General features: G+C 36.4%; 2 pseudogenes across 2 annotated transcripts; one reads left to right on the top strand and one right to left on the bottom strand.

Moving 5' to 3' along the window:
* The first annotated feature begins 1319 nt into the window (after positions 1–1319).
* On the top strand, positions 1320–5538 carry LOC143628694 (phosphate transporter PHO1 homolog 9-like; annotated as a pseudogene). The gene is made up of 11 exons (XR_013152804.1): positions 1320–1909; positions 2317–2596; positions 2693–2741; positions 2828–2899; positions 2981–3110; positions 3407–3780; positions 3860–4009; positions 4095–4247; positions 4844–5122; positions 5215–5354; positions 5430–5538. The product of XR_013152804.1 is annotated as a phosphate transporter PHO1 homolog 9-like (transcript).
* Positions 5539–6539: 1001 nt separating this feature from the next.
* LOC143628693 (transcription factor MYB106 pseudogene) lies at positions 6540–10436 on the bottom strand (annotated as a pseudogene). The gene is made up of 3 exons (XR_013152803.1): positions 10099–10436; positions 9285–9414; positions 6540–7194 (listed from the first exon to the last, which is right to left on the bottom strand). The product of XR_013152803.1 is annotated as a transcription factor MYB106 pseudogene (transcript).
* Between the last annotated feature and the right edge of the window lie 9458 nt (positions 10437–19894).

Genomic DNA, 19894 nt, shown 5'->3' with positions numbered 1-19894 from the left:
ACCTATGATAGAATTGTCTTTCCTTTTTTTCTAAGAGTTATTGGATTTAAATAATCTCAACAACACTTACGGCGGAGAAAACTCGTAACTTATGAAATGCTTACAAATCAGTCCCGACTTGTAAGTGGTGGCCACATTGATAATTATAAACTCGAGTTGATTTATGATTGCTTTATTATACACATTCAAATTCCTTTAGTAAATTAAGATCCTTTTAAACTCCAAATCATTTTTGATAAGTTTCTTTTACAAATCTAATCATGAATATTGTTCGATCAACGTAAAGTTAAAAACAATATGAAGAAAGACAAAACATTATACATCTTGGGATGAAGAATTCTAGGTAAATATATATATGCTCTTGTAACATCCAACCAACAAATTTTTTTAATCCCTTTTTCATAATAGAATCGACAATTTATTTATTAGATAATGTTTCAAAAGTAGTACACCTTGCTTGGTGGATTCCATCGTTTGGCAGAATCGAAATGGATACACAAATCTTAATTTAAAAAAAAAAAATAAAAGAAGAAAAAACCTTATCAATGAACAAACCATCAAGCACGAAGATCTTAAATTTTGTCTTTCAGTTCAAAGTAGGCATCATTGTAAACGGTGTTGACTCTCTATAATTTTTAATATTTTTCTAAAGTGGTTGTAACTTATTAAGTGAACGAGAGAGAAAACGTAATAATAAAGTATACAGAAATAGAGAAAAATTAAAATACAAAGGGATACAAAAATGAGAACTGTGACAAGGATTTGTGGCCACACAAAAACCCTCTACAAAAAGAATTCAAAAAATAATTAAAAAAATTCATAACTTAAAATATAAATAAAAAATGAAAAAATTTTAAAAATTAAAATGTTTCCATGTCATTCCCGTACAAAAAAAAATGCTACAAAAACACAATACCGAAAAAAAACACAATGATGAAAATAAACAAAAGATAGAATTGTAACTAAAATAAGACGCAATAGATCGCAAAATATAACACAATGTTGAGTAATATATATAACACAATATCAAGAAAAAAAACACAATCAATGACGAAAATAAACACAATGATATTTTCACTCAACATTGTTTTTTTTAAAAAACGAGGAAGACGGTGGAAACATTTTTGTGTGTTTACTTTTTTTTGTTTTTTTTATTAAATTTTGAGTTATGATTTTTTATTAATGTTTTTTATGATTTTTTTTTGTGGCTACAAATCTTTATCATCATTCTCATTTTTGCCCCTTCTATATAATAACTTGACCCTAAAAAATATTATTTAATTGAATATGAGAAAAAATGTATAGTGTTAGAGAATGCTTACGTAATATTAATTCAAGCAAGTATAAAAGGCTCCTTAATATTCCCATTAATCTTTACCAATTAAACAACACAACACAATGAAGTTTGGTAAAGAATTTGCTTCACAAATGGTGCCAGAATGGCAAGCAGCATACATGAACTACAACCACCTCAAGATTTTAATCAAAGAAATCTTAATCTTCCGGAGACTGCAACAACACGAATCCACAATAGCCTATGAAGCAAACCAACCACTACCATCAAAGCGGTCCTCTCGGAAACGAAAGGTGTCGCTAAACCGAGCCTTGGGCGGCTTATCAAAGCGCCATTCGGTTAACAAAGATCAAGACGATGAAGTGATTTTAGTTAATGCAATGGTGGTTTTCCTCCGGTCATCTGAGGATGCGGGTGAGTCAGAGCTCGAGTTCTTTAAACGACTTGATGCCGAGTTTAGTAAAGTTATCGGGTTTTATAAATCGAAGGTGGGCGAGATGGCGAATGAAGCGGAAGAGTTGAGTAAACAGATGAGTACTCTTATCGCGCTTCGGATTAAAGTGGAAGATCCAGATTATTGTGGTTCGTTGCGGATATTTACTTCGCGGTTTACAGGTATTAGCGACAGAATAGTGACATGATATGTTTAGCGACTATTTAAAAAAAATTAGGCCCCTTTGACCAAAAAAAATGATTAAAACAATTGTTTGTAACATCATAGACTACTCATAAATCTACACTGCTTGTCAAATATAAGCATTTGCCCTAGTATTACCTGATTTACTTTTTTGATAGATAGTATGCCAAGTCAGCGCTAGATTAATAAATTCTGTGCAAGCATGTGTCAAGTTAGCGGCGAATTCGCACCCATTTTTGTTCTTTCGCTATGCAGTGCACAATTGCACCATCTTGCGCCATGTTAGCGCAAAATGATACATGGCGCAAAATGATTGCTAAAAGCTAAATTTTAAGTTGTTAAAAAAGTGGCTAAATTTGGTGATTTTGGTTTTCTTTTACGCTAGATGTGATTCAAGAATCTAAGATGCGCGGCGAAGAAAGTAGTATACAAAGAACGGAAAGTGACCGTGTAGTTAAGGAACAAGAAATGGTTTCGGTGGATATGTTAACTCAAGTAAAGATAAACGTTATGCCTGAAACCCCTGTGTCGTCGCTAAAAACCGCTTTGGGCAGTTCAAAATTAGGCTTGTCGTTCAGTGAAAAGGAAGTTCGAGATGCCGAACAAGGGTTAAAGCAGGCTCTTATTGAGTTCCACCAAAAGCTTCGCCATCTGAAAAGCTATTCGTATGTATTTACCGACTACTTTTTTGTTAGCGACATTTTTCCAACTAGTGTTTGACAATTTTTCTTCAATGTTTTAATGAATATCTCTTTATACAGGTTTTTGAATCAACTGGCTTTCTCCAAGATCATGAAGAAGTATGATAAGGTTTGGTATTCTTGATTCTAGATTATTAATTCTGCTTGTGTTATATCCGCGCTAGATATATGACCCTTGTAATCTGTCGCCTACAGAGCACGTCTAGAAATGCATCAAAAGCTTATTTAGAGATGGTTGAAAAATCTTACTTGAACCAATCTGATGAGGTACCCATGACATTTTTCTAGTTTCTTACGTGTTTATTAAAATAGCAACTAACAAAATATTAAGTAAATCGTTTTTTGCAGGTAGCTAAGCTTGAGGCGAGCGTTGAAGCAGTCTTCATCGAACACTTTTGCAACGGTAATCGTGGTCTAGGAATGAAAGCCTTACGACAAAAGGCTAAAACAGATACGCATAGAGTTACATTTTTCACCGGTATGCTGTGGACTGTACATTATCATTTTCTTTAATGCAAAAATTGTCGCTATATGGTTAGCGACAACGTATAAGTTACAGTAAACAGTGTCGCTTTTTTTAAGCTGTTAGTTCTTCTTTCCTAGAAGAATATTTCCGCGTTTAATGATTCCTTTAGAAAATTTTCACAGAAAGGTATTTTTAAAACTGTAACTATATCAGTAAACGTCAATTATTAAATTTTTTGTGTCGCTAAATTGCATCCGCGGCTAATCGCCACTTTCTATGACACTTTATGGTCACTGTGTTTGTTGCAGGCTGCTTTGTGGGACTATCATTAGCGCTTGTCGCCGCAATAATCCTAATGATACACGTTAGAAAACTTCTCAATAGCGATGGTCGAGATCAATACATGACTAACGTGTTCCCGTTATACAGCGTGTTTGGATACCTGGTGTTACATTTTCTAATGTACGCTGGTAACATATACTTTTGGAAGCGTTATCGTGTCAATTACGCCTTTATTTTTGGGTTTAAACCGAACACCGAATTAGGTTATCGCGAAATATTACTTGTGAGTTCAGGTCTGTCAGTACTCACTCTTGCAGCCGTTCTTTCAAATCTTGAAATGGACATAGACCAACATGTTAAAAACTCAAGAGCTATAACTGAACTAATTCCTCTTTGCTTGGTCATTATAAGAAATACCCTCTTGCACTCCATCGGACGGATAACATATGCTGATTATAGTTGTAAATTGTGCTTTGCAGATTGTACTTTTGATCGCGTTTTGCCCATTTGACATCATTTATCGAGCTAACCGGTACTTCCTGATTACATGTATATGGCATTGTATTTGTGTTCCTTTTTATAAGGTTACTCTGCCTGATTTCTTCTTGGCTGATCAGCTAACAAGTCAGGTAATATTTAAGCTATTACAAATTACTGAATTAGCAACGGTTACGTGTAGTCGCAACATATTGATTTCTTTTTACATGTTTATAGGTTCAGTTATTCAGGAACTTGGAGTTCTATATATGTTATTATGGTTGGGGAAACTACAAGAAAAGAGATTCTATTGAGTGTCGAGGAAGTAGCATTTACGACAGTATTTCGTTAGCCATCGCTATTATCCCAAATTATATTCGATGTCTACAGGTATAACTTGATAAAAAAGAGAAATTATTTCGCAAATCCTATATGAATTAACTCATATTGGCAGTCCGGCATGATTATACTAGTTTACAACTGGGTATTGTGGCAAAATGTGGTCGCAAAATTAGAGACTACACTTGTTTTGGTCTCAAAAGAAACATACATTTAGATTCGACCTGCCCGTCCTAATCAGTTGTAAACTTGCAACGACTGAGGTCATAAATTGGTCACACAAACAATGGTTCAAATTAGTCGCAAAATAAGAGACTGAATCATCACTGGCTAAAAGTTGTAAATTAGTTGCAATTTGTGACGGGTAAGAGTGGTCACAAATTGGTCATAAATAGAGATACTAATGAATCTTTAAAAAGCGGTTGCAAATCTGTCACAAATTTCAAGAATGTAATATCAACTGCTAAAATTGTCGCAAAATCACTGGTTGCAAAATTATCCACAAGCATTTTTGTTATCACAACTTCTAACGCAAACTTGTCGCAGAAGATACTTGCAACCGAATTACCGTCGCAAATTAACAGTTTTCTAGCAGTGAAAGTAGATACTTTCACAAAACTCTAATCCGTCATTTAATGTTCTTCTAGTGCTTACGGCGTCTATTTGATGGGGAAGACTCGAGTCAAGCTGTGAACGGGGCGTAGTACTTATCAACAATTGCTGCAGTTATCGCGAGAACCTTTTATGTTCAAAAGAAAGGGTTCACCTTGAAAATGGTCGCTGCATCCACTTCAGTTGTCGCTACAGTTTACAACACGTATTGGGATTTGGTTTGCGACTGGGGACTTCTACGTAGAAACTCCGAGAACCCATGGTTAAGAGACAAGCTCCTTTTGCCACATAGATCAATCTACTTCATTGCGATGGTATTTAGCTTTTTCGCATCACTTAATCTCTTTGCGACGGAACAAGTTTAGTGACACTTAATCTACTTGCCTTTTGTGACTGGTTTTTGTAGGTAGTAAATGTTATACTAAGACTAGCTTGGATGCAAACAGTATTTGATTTTCATGAAGCTCCGTTTTTGCATCGAACGGCGTTAATCGCTTTAATCTCCAGTTTGGAGATCATTCGACGCGGTATATGGAACTTTTTCAGGTTGGTGTTTAGCGACAAAATTCCAACTTTTGTGACGCTTTGTTGTTGACTGACAAAAATGTATGGAAAATGCAGGTTGGAGAATGAGCATCTGAACAACGTTGGAAAATATCGAGCTTTCAAGTCTGTGCCATTACCTTTTAGTTACGAGAATGACAAACATCTATAATTTCGTTTTTTTTTTCTTTAACGGCAACTCACACATCCATCTGCTGCTTCCTGCTTACGTGCTAGACCAACAAATAATTTACACATGTCAGGATTTGAACCATGGTCTTCTCCTGAAAAGAAAGAGCCTTTATCATCCAGCCAAGACTAGAATTGCTATAATTTGATTCTAAACACATGGTTGTTTGGCATGTCCCAGTTTCTAATATGTAGTTATTCGTTCTTTATTAATAACAATGACTAGCGACTTTTGGGAAGAAAAAACAGAAGTGATAAAACCCAAAAGTCTTTTTTAACTAGTTTTGTTAGTATTCGATGTTCGAATGAAATATTGGTGGGGTCAAATCATATAATGTCAAATTTAACTGTTACAGCCTCCCAAAAAAAGACAATCATGAACGCCGGCTTGCACAAAATCGTGTGGCTCTATTATTATCAAGCTTGTACCTCTTCGGTGCTTATGGAAGACCAACGAGAAATAAAGTGATGTTTAATGGCAAAGCGGCTCAACTCGCTAACACTGTGGGTGATGTTAAAGCCCTTAGGTTTCTTTGGGTTAAGAATAAGATGAGTGGGTTGAATTTGTCTTGGGAGGAGTAGAGTATGTTTAGTATGTAATAGGTGCTTGTTTCTTGGTGGTTGTTTTTTCATTTTTTGTTCTTTTGGTGATGGTTGTGTTGTGGCTAGTGTCTTGCTAGGCCGGTTTGATGGTGGTTTTTTCAATTAAATTTCATTGGTCGTTAAAATAAAAAGTTTCCATGGTGTTCTCTTATTACTAGTATTTAAAATATTATACAAGATATAGTAATAACTCATACAAATATAAATATAAATGTTTATTAATATTAATTACAACTGGCAGAGTTTAAACATGTCCAATCTAATTAATTAATCATATATATAATTAATCATCAAGCTTATGATATGGAAAAGAAGTAAACATGAATACAATCAGAGTTGTTTTCCTAAAACATAAGAGAATCATAGATGTCACCAATTCATTAAAGAATGCTGTCCTCAATGATTCTTGTTTCCTTCGTCGTAAGGATCCTTTTCATCACATACGCTAGCCACATCTGAATTGTCGTCTTTAATATAATCACAAGCACCATCAATGTTCGAACCGCATAACAAAAGATCAGTAAAACACTCCAAGAAATCTTTATTTGACGCATGATCGTCGTTAGTTTTGCTTGCTTCCAATGGTTGAGTCGTCCATGCGTTATCTATGGTTTGTATGGTCAAGTCATTAAATTTCTCCATTTCATTCTCAAGATTTTTGTATTTCCAAACATCATCACATTCTTTATGTGCAATCTCGTTATCTGTATCAAGATAACAGGAAGGCGGCTCATTTGTTGAGTTTGTTGAGCTTGAGCATACACTTGCGTTCAACTTAATTGGGAGTGGGTTAAGGTTCATTGCATGAATCCTAGATTGCTTCGCCAATCTAACTTCAGCCTCGAGCCTAGCACTCTCCCACTGACCCATGTGGCTCAAATTGGTTGCAACGTTAAAGCAACCATCACCAGACAAAAGAGTATCATTTTTCGGCTTGTGGCTTATTGGATCAATTCCCATTTTAATTAGCCCTTTTTTAAGATGGGTATTCCAGTAATTCTTTATTTCATTGTCTGTTCTCTTTGATAAATGAGTAGCTATGGCCGACCATCTTTAAAATAAGACAAAACAAAACAACAAAAATAAAAAACATGATTACAAAAGACATATAAAAAGCGAAGTTAAACTCAAACAAATAATAATCCTAGGAATCATCAAGCATAATTGCAAGATCAAGATTCCATCATCTGGTTTCTCTCTGTCATCTTGCAAAACCACATGAGTTTATCATAGAAAAAATAATGATCCATTTATGTACTAAGTTGCATTATAAACTTTTTACATACAAAAAAGAAAGATATAAACTTCAAATATATATAGATAACTTATTTTACAAAACAATTTTGTTTGTAATTTGTATTTAATTGGTGGTCGATTTTCTGGCTCGGTTTGTAATTTTGTCTCGTTCTATCCACTTTTTTACTAGCCAGTTTTATTTAAATTAAAATTTTGTGGTTAAAAAATAGTTTTGTTTGATGTTAAAGATAAGTAATTTGCCACGTTAGACCATTTGTAGTGGATAGCTTTAACTAACAAAAAGTGTTTTTCACGTCATTGTCACATAGGCCGATAGGCATTTACTAAGCCACCCTTTAATAGCTGTTTAGTGGTTTTAACTGAACATTAAGTAGAAGAAAACAAGGGAAAAAATATATAATTGGTTGGTTTGCAAGTGGCGCCATCACCCACCAACCTACTAGCGCCCAGGCCAATGGTGCTCCAAATTGTGCAGTGTGTAATGGTGTGTAACGCCCAATTTTGATCACATGACAGTCGGTTAACGTTCACTACATATGGTCTTAACGGCAAAGTCAAAATCGTTTTAGTTTTTTTTGGTTGTTGAAGTGATGAGAAAAAAGTAGACAAAACCTCATGTGTTTTTTTTTTAAATGGAAAGATTGAAATTTCTCATTTAAACAACATTATGGATGGAGTTAATTTAAATTCTTATTTACTGTGAATTTCATGAATCAATTGGAAAAGTATAAGAACTTTTGGAAACCTTTTTAAAAAAGATAGTTTGAACTACATAACCAAATTTAACATTTTGATGGATGGAATAAACCTAAAAATAATGGTTGAAAATTGAAATAATGAAATTAGAACTCTTTTGGAATAATAATTATCCCTCCAAGTTTGGAAATAAATTCTAATTAAATGCAATTAATATACTTGAATTTAAAAGGAAAACATGTTTTTTTTAATAGCGTTTGGATCCCCCGTCAATACCTGAGTGAGCCTTTCTGAGACGGGATGTCAATCGTCCATACTGATTTTGACACTACAGGCCTGACCCACTCAAGAACACCATCAATGAGGAAACTCACACTATTGTGAGAAAACCCCCTTGAGTTAGGTTTCGGACATGAGACCTCTAGGATCCCAAGCCTTAACCATCACCCCATGCCATTGAGCCAAAAGGCTAAAAGTGTAAAATAAACCTTAAAAATGGAAATCTTACTCTACTAATAAACAAAAATAAAGATAATGATGTGTCATAATTACATTAAATCCTAAATTCTAATCCATGTTATCCATGGGTCATGAGTTAAAATCATTTTGGCAATTAAGTTATAAAATAGTCAATTTTTCATTATAATCTTCTAATATTTCATCTCATTCATACTAGCTATTAATGGGTTATGGGCCAAAACTATTTTGACAATTTGGTTATAAAATAGTCACGGAATGTAAAGTAAAATATCGATTGAAGATCAAACAAGTAAAAATATAAAAAGAGGTAGAAAATAGTAATAGAAAATAGTAAATAACAGTCTTTTTAAGGTTGTTTTGTTCCTTTGATACCCAATTTGTTTTTTTTTTCATGAACATTTATATGTTACATTATTCAAGGTAACTTGCAACATGGTTAAAATTTGTTTATATTGAATGACGATTTGAATATTTGTGATAAAACAACAAATGATATATATATATATAAAGAGATTTTATCAAATTTATAAATCTGAGATTACAGACTTCTCATTGTTTGTACAATATTTCTTTTTTACCATTAATTTTGTTCATTTATTTCAAATAGCAAAATTTTTTTATTTGACAAATCTTGTGTAATACACGGATTCAAGAACTAGTAAATTATATAAAAAACAAATAAACATATGAATGTAACATATAATATACCTGTTACCCAAGAGAGCGTGAAGCTGAATTATAGTCTGTTCTTCTTTAAGACTAAATTTTCCTCTCTTAACATCCGGTCTAAGATAATTTATCCATCTTAATCTGCAACTCTTCCCACATCTTTGGAGCCCTATTCATGTGTTTTTTTTCTTTTAAGTTCATCATCATGAACACAATTTTTATAAGGTATATTGGTTTTTATTAATCCCAAATATCCTCTTTTGGTCGCTGTCTGTTCCAACTAACGAATTGACTGCTGACGGTCTCATCTTTTAACATATTTGTTTACAGCGGTCCGCGACTAACGGAATCCTAACGTTGTTACTTGCTGGTCGCCGAAAAAATGCTTTTGGCCGAAAAAGTCGCATTTTTTGCCAGAAAACTTAACCTAAGCACGCCACCACCACCAACTGACTCACCACCAACCAACTCCCACAACTTGAGCACCCCCTACCTATGCCGACATTGGTTCTAAGGTTCTGACGATCTTAATAATTGGGGCTTTTACTAGAAAAAGATTCCTAAACGTCCGACCCAAGGTTACAAAGATGTTTGGGACGAAAATGTTGACTTTTCTGGATAAAAATTTGACTTTTCAGGGCAAAAACGTTTTCGGCGACCTGCAACTAATGGGGTTAGGATTCTGTTAGCCGTGGACCGTTGGGAACAAATACGTTAAAAGATGGGACCATCAGCAACCAATTCGTTAGTTGCGACCGGCAGCGACCAAAGATGATAGTTAGGATTAATAAAAACCAATACACTTTTTTACAAAAGTATGAATAATATTTGCAAAATATAACAAGATTTATACCAGCCTTAGAAGGCAAAGCTCTCCAGCTGCCATGACCATGTTCTTGAATATAAGCCATGAGCTTCTGATCTTCATCAGGAGTCCATGGTCCTTTCTTCAATCCCACCTTATTGCAACATGGTGATCTTCCCATTTTGAAATGTTTAATTGATTTAATTTTGGTGTATTTTGTGGTAAGTGTTTGGATGAAGAATAAGACTGGTGGGTGATTCTGTTTATAAACTTACAACTACTTATTATTAGAATGGAAGAGAGAGATGGGAAACAACAATACCATTTTTATGTTTTTTAATTGTTTTTAAGTTGGTAGACGTGACATTTTCTGCCACGATATGTACACGTCATAAAAATAATTAGGGTTTGCGCTGTCATTTTAAGTTTTAACTAGCTTATTAAATATGTCGTGTTTAGGTTAATTACCAGTTTAACTAACATGTTAACCCTGTTAATCCTTTCAAAATTAGAATTAAAAATATACATTTCATAGCTGTCGGGGTATGGTACTAAGAACCCTAATTTATTGTGTTTTGGGCTTATTTTATTATATGGGCTAATACATTTGTTTTTGGGCTGAGGGGGTTTTGTGGAGGTAACCCTAACTGGGCTAGGCCCATTAGGGTACCATGATGGTGGCCATGAGGCTCCCTATATAAGGAGGTCTCCACCTCCTTATCAAGGGTGGGCAAATAGCTCAATAAGAGCCACCGCCATATTTTTGTGTCTGTGAACAAGAGATCCTCTGGATTTCTTAGCGGTCACCTCCACACCCCCAAAAGCCACAGCAGATCACAGCAGCGGTCGGAGCAGAAGCAAGCAAGTCGTGGTTCGTTCATCTCGAAGTCCGTGGAAACATCGTCATGGGTCAGGTCAGATTCATTTCACGTTTCTACATTTGGCGCCATCCGTGGGACGGCAATGATCCACACTTCGCTTCTCGTTTCGGCCCTCCGATCTGTCCATCAGCATCTCAGATCTACGGATCTGTTCATCAGATCTACGGATCTGTTCATCAAGATCTACAGATCTGTTCATCAAGATCTCAGATATACGGATCAATATTCCAGATCTGTTCATCAATATTCCAGATCTGTTTATCAATATCTCAGATCTGTTCATCAATATTCCAGATCTGTTCATCGATATCTCAGATCTACGATTTCTTCTCTCAGATATGTTCTTCCGTAGATCTAAAAAATATTTCCAGATCTGGAAATACTATCAGATCTGTTGGAAGAAAAGCACAAGAAGAAATACTATCGGATCTGAACAATGATCTGGAAATACACAGGAAGAAATACCCGATATTTTGGGGAAAACCCTCATATCTGCGCTGAATCAGATCTGGGTTCGCTCACGCGTCAAGCATGCTCAAACATCAAGCATGCTCAAACATCAAGTATGCTTACGCATCGATGCTCAAGCATCAAGCATGCTCACGCATCGATGCTCAAACATCAAGCATGCTCAAACATGCGCGCAGGCACCGAGCGCGCGAAAGGTCAACCCACAAGATACAGACCGAGGCTTAAAATCAAGATGTCATGAAGACACAGCCAAAACCTATGCTCATGGCGCATAGCACATGCTCAAGCATGCTCAAGCATCAAGCATGCTCAAACATCTAAGTATGCTCACGCATCGATGCTCACGCATCAAGCATGCTCACGCATCAAGCATGCTCACGCATCAAGCATGCTCAAGCATCAAGCATGCTCAAGCATCAAGCATGCTCAAGCATCAAGCATGCTCACGCATCACGCATGCTCACACATCACAGATGCTCACGCATTCAAAATCTCTAGATCATGCGCGCCACCACGGATCAACTTCGGATTCCGCATGCGCGCTCCCGGCGATCACTCTTCGCCACAGCGGTTTGCATTCGCGCCACCGCATACATGTTTTTGCATACATGTTTCACACTTCCTTTTATTAATTTGAGCAATATGACAACATTATATTGACATCAGACTAAAAATAAAACGAAGTAAAACATACATGCGCGAGCTTCAAGCTCAAACGCGTTGACGAGTCTTAACTCTAAAACGTCAGGGCCTTAGCCCAAAAATATGAGCCTTAGCTCAAACTTAAAAGTTGGGAATCCTCTTAAACCCACAGGCCTCGCGCCAAGGGTGGAATACTCATAAACCCACAGGCCTCGCGCCAAGGGTGGAATACTCAAACCCACAGGCCTCGCGCCAAGGGTGGAATACATAGACCCACAGGCCTCGCGCCAAGGGTGGAATACTCATAAACCCACAGGCCTCGCGCCAAGGGTGGAATACTCATAAACCCACAGGCCTCGCGCCAAGGGTGGAATACTCAAACCCATATGGCTACGCGCCATACTAAAAGGTTCGGCCACGAGCCGCGCAAGCACCTGTGACATCATTATTATTATCTGGCCGTTTGTGCCTCCATTATTATTTTGAAGACAAGCCGGGATAGTCATCCTGCGCAGAAGAGGCCCTTGTCGGCCGGTCATTATCATCATATTACAGCTCGTAAGCCGCCTTGCGCGCCAGCTTCATTATTCTACAAGCTCGTAAGTCGCCTCGCGCGCCAGCTTCTTTATTATTACAGCTCGTAAGTCGCCGCGCGCGCCAAGCTTTATTATTCTTAGCTCGTAAGTCGCCGCGCGCGCCAAGTTTTATTATTCTTAGCTCGTAAGTCGCCGCGCGCGCCAAGTTTTATTATTCTTAGCTCGTAAGTCGCCTCACGCGCCAGCTTTATTATTGTACAGCTCGTAAGCCGCCTTGCGCGCCAGCTTCATTATTCTACAAGCTCGTAAGTCGCCTCGCGCGCCAGCTTCTTTATTATTACAACTCGTAAGTCGCAATGCGCGCAGGCTCTCATTATTCTACAAGCTCGTAAGTCGCCTCACGCGCCAGCTTTATTATTTTACAGCTCGTAAGCCGCCTTGCGCGCCAGCTTCATTATTCTACAAGCTCGTAAGTCGCCTCGCGCGCCAGCTTCTTTATTATTACAGCTCGTAAGTCGCAATGCGCGCAGGCTCTCATTATTCTACAAGCTCGTAAGTCGCCTCACGCGCCAGCTTTATTATTTTACAGCTCGTAAGCCGCCTTGCGCGCCAGCTTCATTATTCTACAAGCTCGTAAGTCGCCTTGCGCGCCAGCTTCATTATTCTACAAGCTCGTAAGTCGCCTCGCGCGCCAGCTTCTTTATTATTACAGCTCGTAAGTCGCCGCGCGCGCCAAGCTTTATTATTCTTAGCTCGTAAGTCGCCGCGCGCGCCAAGTTTTTTTATTCTTAGCTCGTAAGTCGCCGCGCGCGCCAAGTTTTATTATTCTTAGCTCGTAAGTCGCTTCGCGCGCAGGCTTTTGTTATTATTATAGCTCATAAGTCGCCTCGCGCGCAAGCTTTATTATCAGGCCCCGCGCCACTATTATTATGATGCGTGCTATATCTTATTCATACTAGTGCACCATCATCATCATAAGGATCACAACATGTCACCATCATGGAGAAAACCTCCCAAAACTCAAAGACAAGGCCGAAGAAAAGGGAAGAAACCGCCTCACGATCTAGCACACCTTATAAAGTCCAGTGCTCCACCTAAACGCTTGCACGCCTAGGAGCAACACTGGACTTGGGGGGCTTGTCGGGGTATGGTACTAAGAACCCTATTTTATTGTGTTTTGGGCTTATTTTATTATATGGGCTAATACATTTGTTTTTGGGCTGAGGGGGTTTTGTGGAGGTAACCCTAACTGGGCTAGGCCCATTAGGGTACCATGATGGTGGCCATGAGGCTCCCTATATAAGGAGGTCTCCACCTCCTTATCAAGGGTGGGCAAATAGCTCAATAAGAGCCACCACCATATTTTTGTGTCTGTGAACAAGAGATCCTCTGGATTTCTTAGCGGTCACCTCCACACCCCCAAAAGTCACAGCAGATCACAGCAGCGGTCGGAGCAGAAGCAAGCAAGTCGTGGTTCGTTCATCTCGAAGTCCGTGGAAACATCGTCATGGGTCAGGTCAGATTCATTTCACATTTCTACAATAGCATAAACCTCTAGCTTGTTAATTTACGACTCATTAAACAATTTATTAGAAACGTTACAACCTGTTAACCAGGTTATAACTCATTTAGTATGTTGGTGTGTTACGAGTCCCCCCCCCCCCCTCTTTTTTTCTTCTCACACACACAACAACAACAACAAATTAGATGCCGAGGGTTTGAGTCTCGTTGTAGCATTACTAGAACTTATGAGTAGATTAGATTACAGTTTAAAATATAAAAATATGTATTACACGATCCTGTTTAGGAAACACGATTTTAAGTTAGTATGGATCAAGTTTGATATCTTTGACATGAATATGGGGTTGTTGTTTGAAATCATCAACTTAACGCATCAACCTGACACACTTACCACTCACAATTATTATTTAAAAAGGATTTGAAAAATACAATACATCTAGAAAACATGAAATTGAACTAAGAAGATTATATATATTTTTTATTAACATTTTTTTTTGTAACAAGTAGATAAAATCCAAATAATTGTACTTAATTATCAAATCTGTTGGTTGAAAACATTGAACCAAGGACTTCTGAAAAAATTACCATTTTAGAGTAAGAAGCCAACTAGAGGCACCAATAAAAGTAAAGGCTACATATACCATGGCCTTGGTGCTACCATCATCCAATTGTATTGAATATGTAATGTTATTTGTGGGGGTAGGGTCAAGATTGATAAAGATATTACTAGAGTCAAGGGCTAGGGGCTATTCCCATTTCTCATGTTAGTGTAACTTTTCTTACGTAACGTTTGGTATGCAAGAATAAATGGCGGAATGGAATGATCATTGTGAAAGAATGGGGAAAAGTATGTTTGGCTAACCAAAGGAATGAAATGACCCGTTACGTAGTCCATTTCATTCCCTCTAATACACTACAATTTCATTCATATCCCATGTTTTGTCATTCCATTTCCTCTTTCACCATATACCTTCACCACCCTTCCACCACCACCAACCGCCGCCGCCACCATTGTCATCCACCGCCGCCGTTACCCGCCACCAACCATCGCCATCAATGCCAGGCACCCACCACCGCCACCATCAACCGTCACCCCCCGCCCCTCACCACCACCACCCGCCGCCCACTACCACCACCGCCTGCCACCTTCACTATTACCCCCACCACCCACCCCTAACACCACCACCACCACCCACCTCCAACTACCATTATCTCCCGTCGCCCACCACCACCAACCACCATCACCGCTCACCAATGCCACGATCACCACCTACCTCCCAACACTATCGCCACTCACTACCATTTTAATTTTATTTTTTCTTTTTTTCCTACCTACCAAACAACGCAAAATAATCATTTACTTCATTAACATGTGGTAACCAAATATCTCATTGCAATGGTAATAACCCATCCCATTCTATTGTCCATTCCATTACTACGTTCATTCCATTGCCTCATACCAAACAGACCCGTAGTATTAATAAATTTTTTTATTTTTATTCGTATTCGATACACGATAAAACAATAGATGATGGGATACTTGATCACATGGTACGAGATGGATATGTGTTAGTCTTTTGGATGGTTTTGGGTCATTAAATACAACATAGTACTTCATTTGTTTGCAAGTGTTCAAAAACTTTGTACTATGAAGTCCTAGGGCCCGTTACATTAAAAAGTTGTTTAGAAATGGAATCCGAACACAATGGAGACATCGATGTTAATGTGGTTAGGGTTCTAAGAGCGCATAAGAGATTCGGTGGTGCTAGAATAATCGAGAGACTTGTATGTGTTTATTACAACGAAAGAAAATTAAAAAACTGCATTGAGTCTAATGGCTCTGATACCATGAAGACTTGTATGTGTTTATTATAACGAAAGAGATGTATAAATAGACCTTGACATGATAAAACCTGGCATATTATGAGTCGAAATAACCTATAATGTTTGGATAAAACAAACTTCTTATAATCTTATTTCTTCTTTTGTTTTTTCATAAGTGTAACTGGTTGGCCATGTAAATAGCTACACGCAGGGCCGTCTTTAAGGCCGAGGAGTAAAGGCAAACTAGGGCTTTAGGCCTTCAATTTAGACTAAAGTTAGACCAAAAACATACTAAATGATGAAAATTCGAACAAAAACATACTAAGTGATGAAAATGGTCATTAAATTATTTGAAAAGACAAACGTATTTGTGGTTAGTTGTTTTGCCTTGTAACAATAAAAATCGAAAAAGTCCTAGAATTCTCGTTTCATTTTAGAACTTCAAAATTATTAAGCCGGCCCTTGCTACACATCTTAAATACTTTTTATAAGTGATGATGTACTCATAAAATGAAGAGGACACGTATTGGTAATATAGTTAAGACATGTCCACACACGACAAGGGTACATCGTTTATTTTGACTCTTCATAACATATTAACTCTCATGTTTTAATGCATCACACTAGGTTATTGACCCGTATACGACACGGACGGAAATATAGAAATCGTCGAGTACACACATGTCATTTAAAACAATAAGATGTTTTTGAATACGTTTTTGAGACGACAACATAATTTATAATTGCAATGTATATTCATACGAAAAGAAAGTATTGAAAATCATAAACTTACAAAAAAATGAAGTTACATAGTAGAATGCAGGGGTGAGCAGAAAACCGAATTAACCGAAAAACGAACAGAAAAAACCGAACCGAAGCATTAACCGATGGCTAATTTTTTGTTTTTTTTTTTTTTTTGAAAACCGAATTTTCAGTTATAACAAAAACTTTTTGTTGTTTATATACAACATATATATTATAATGGAGCTCTAGAACAAGGAGGGTGTTGCAAGTATGATGATCCAACCTGAAGATCTTACAAACTTATGCATAATAACTTGAGAAAAGATGATAAATAAAAAGGTTCCAGACTCACGTATAGAGAATGCAATAAATAATTATCATATAGTACCAATAATTATTATATAGTACCAACTTTTAGTAGTGACAAATTTTTAAAATTAATACATCTACTACAAATAGTAATAAATTTTGAAATTACAAAGGTATTTTGAATTTAATTTTGAATTATTTAAATGGTAATAAATTCTAAGGTTGTAAGATATATATGAGAATTAATGAATAGAACCAATAAGAATTAAACAAAATAATTTTTTTTTAATAGATATATAGATGTGCATGCATGTAATATATTATATACCACTGAATTGGTCAATGAAATTTACTCCCCTCGTGGACTTAAAAGCGTTTGTTTTACATATAAAACTAAATGTAATAAAAATTTATATTATCATAAATAATAATTTTTTTAACTAACAAACTGAGAATTGCCCAGGTACTTCGTATGGGGGTGACCCAATGACAAAAAGCCACCGCCAGTTGGCCCAACTAGTGGCGGATGTAGTTAACACTTAGGGGTAGCATCCGCTACCCCTCAACTTTTCGTCAGCAGTGTAAATTTTTTTCCTTTTGGGTCGATTTTCGTATTTCGCTACCCCTGAAAAAAAATATTGCGTTACCCCTACTTGTTTAAAAGCCAACCAATTAAAAAGTTCAAATTAAATAAAGGCCAAACAAATTTATAGCCCAAAGCAAATAAAAACAACTAATATTTTTTTCTTTTGTTTGAACGAAAAGTATTAAAAAGAAACAGACTCAAACAAAAACATGCTCAACAGAATCATCATTTTTTAAAAGTTTAAATCAAATAAAGCCCAAAAAAATTTATAGCCCAAAGTAAATAGAAATCAATAACTTTTTTTTCTTTTGTTTGAACGATAAACATATAACAGAAACAGACTCAGCAGAATGATCATTTTGATGTCAAAATTTTTAATACGGTTTTGGATATGTATATTCAAGAACTTGGAAATAGAATTAGAGCATGTTTGTGATTGAGTTTGAAAAATGCTTATCGGTGTTTTTAAAAAGGAAATAAGTTAAAATGTGTTTGTCAATCACGAAAATCCTTTTTATTTTAATTTTCTTGAAAGGGTTAGAATACACTTTTCTAAAGGCCCCAAACCATGGCTTTTAAAAATGTTTAAAAAGTAAAAGCCAATAAGCATAATTCAAACTCAATCCCAAACATGCTCTTAATGAGATCTCAACTAGTTTGTTAGAAAATATGTCTGGTTTAAATCTTGAGATTCGTTTTCCAAGTTTGACATATCTATGATGGTGGCAATTTCAAAAATGTATCTGAATTATTTTGGTAATGAATAAAGAGGGTGTATTTCAGGTGATCGTACAGTCTTTTATCACACTTTATCACACTTTAAAGGAAGATAATAAATTTGCAAAATTGAATTAATGTGTGACTTTGCTCTTGTAATGGTGGAAACCAGAAAGCACACCACTTTTCCTTTGATTTGTCGAATATAGCTAGCGTTGGTTTTTCCAATTAGAACCGCAACCATTGAAATATGTTTTTCTAAAATGAAGCTTACCAATACGGGTTTACGTAAACAAATAGGTGATGAGTATTTGAACATTGCTTTTGTGCAGTCAAGAGAGAAACGTTCAATAAAGTAAAAGAACATGTAATGACTCGATTTCAAGCTTTCAAAAACCGAATATGAGAAATTTGCATACCAAGTATTGTGTTTCTATTTTTTCGTTTATATTGTATGAAATACGACAAAAAAAAATTTTTAAACGTTACCCCTGAGATTTATGTCTAGATCCGTCACTTGGCCCAACCTAGCCGTACGAAGCCCGTAAGCGTCTCCAAGTAGTGTTGCCTGTGAAAATCGAACCTTAACCTAAACTTCCTACCACTACATCACATTGAAAAGGATGATCATATAAATAATAATAACAGTAATAGTAATAACGTATATTGTTACAGATATAATTAATAATAGTAACAGTAATATTGTTAAAACACTTTTCAACAACTTATTGCAATATCACTATCTATTCATACATCATCCAACCAGGCGAATGACCGTCACCTTCTTTATAAACGCGAGGAGGTCTCTGTACTCGGATATAGTAAATATAAAGAAAATTATTTGTGGATAATATATAAATATATATTATCCAATATCGTGAAAATAACGTTAAAAGTGGCGGAAGGTTAATCAGGCATCATGTGGTGGCGTTGATAGCCGAAAGACAAGGGTACATGCACCAATCGGTCGGTGTCCCGATGGTTGAGTGTTATGTGTCTTATGTCCAAGACTTGATGCAAAACTACTATCGAGCCGAGGGTCTCACCGGAAGCAGCCTCTCTATCCCTATGGGGTAGAGGTAAGGCTGTCTACATCTTACCCTCCTCAGACCCTACTATAGCTTTGCTATTGGTGGGATATACTGAGTACGATGATGATGATGATATAAATATATATACACACACATGTCAAATATCATCAGTTTGCTAATATTTATAACAAAATATTTGAATATCAACGTAAATAATAGAAATGCATTTGTAAATACTAAATTCTTCTAAAAATTGTTAATCCTTAAACTAAAAAATGATATCCGTTCTTTAATATTATAAAAAAATACAATTTATGTTTTACCTTTTTAAGTCAAAATCGGCCTAAGTTGACTAAGTCTGATTCTGGCTGAGAGTGAACACTATTCGATCGATTCTTGGTAACTAGGCGGAGTGAAAAAAAGTCGTCTCAGCATCATACCTTGTAGTGATTACTCGGAGAGTACTCGGCCTTGTAGACCTACTTTTACAACAGCCAAAACCTTATAAAAAACATGGCTACCCGGCCCACCAACATTCCAGAAACTAATAGACGTTAGAAAGTAATTCGGGCTTCAACAGCA

The sequence above is a fragment of the Bidens hawaiensis genome, unplaced genomic scaffold (genome assembly GCF_021521415.1).
Source record: "Bidens hawaiensis isolate Kalapana, Puna unplaced genomic scaffold, B.hawaiensis_p1.1 tig00005061_1, whole genome shotgun sequence".
NCBI lineage: Eukaryota > Viridiplantae > Streptophyta > Magnoliopsida > Asterales > Asteraceae > Bidens > Bidens hawaiensis.
This window is presented reverse-complemented; position numbering and strand designations above follow the sequence as displayed.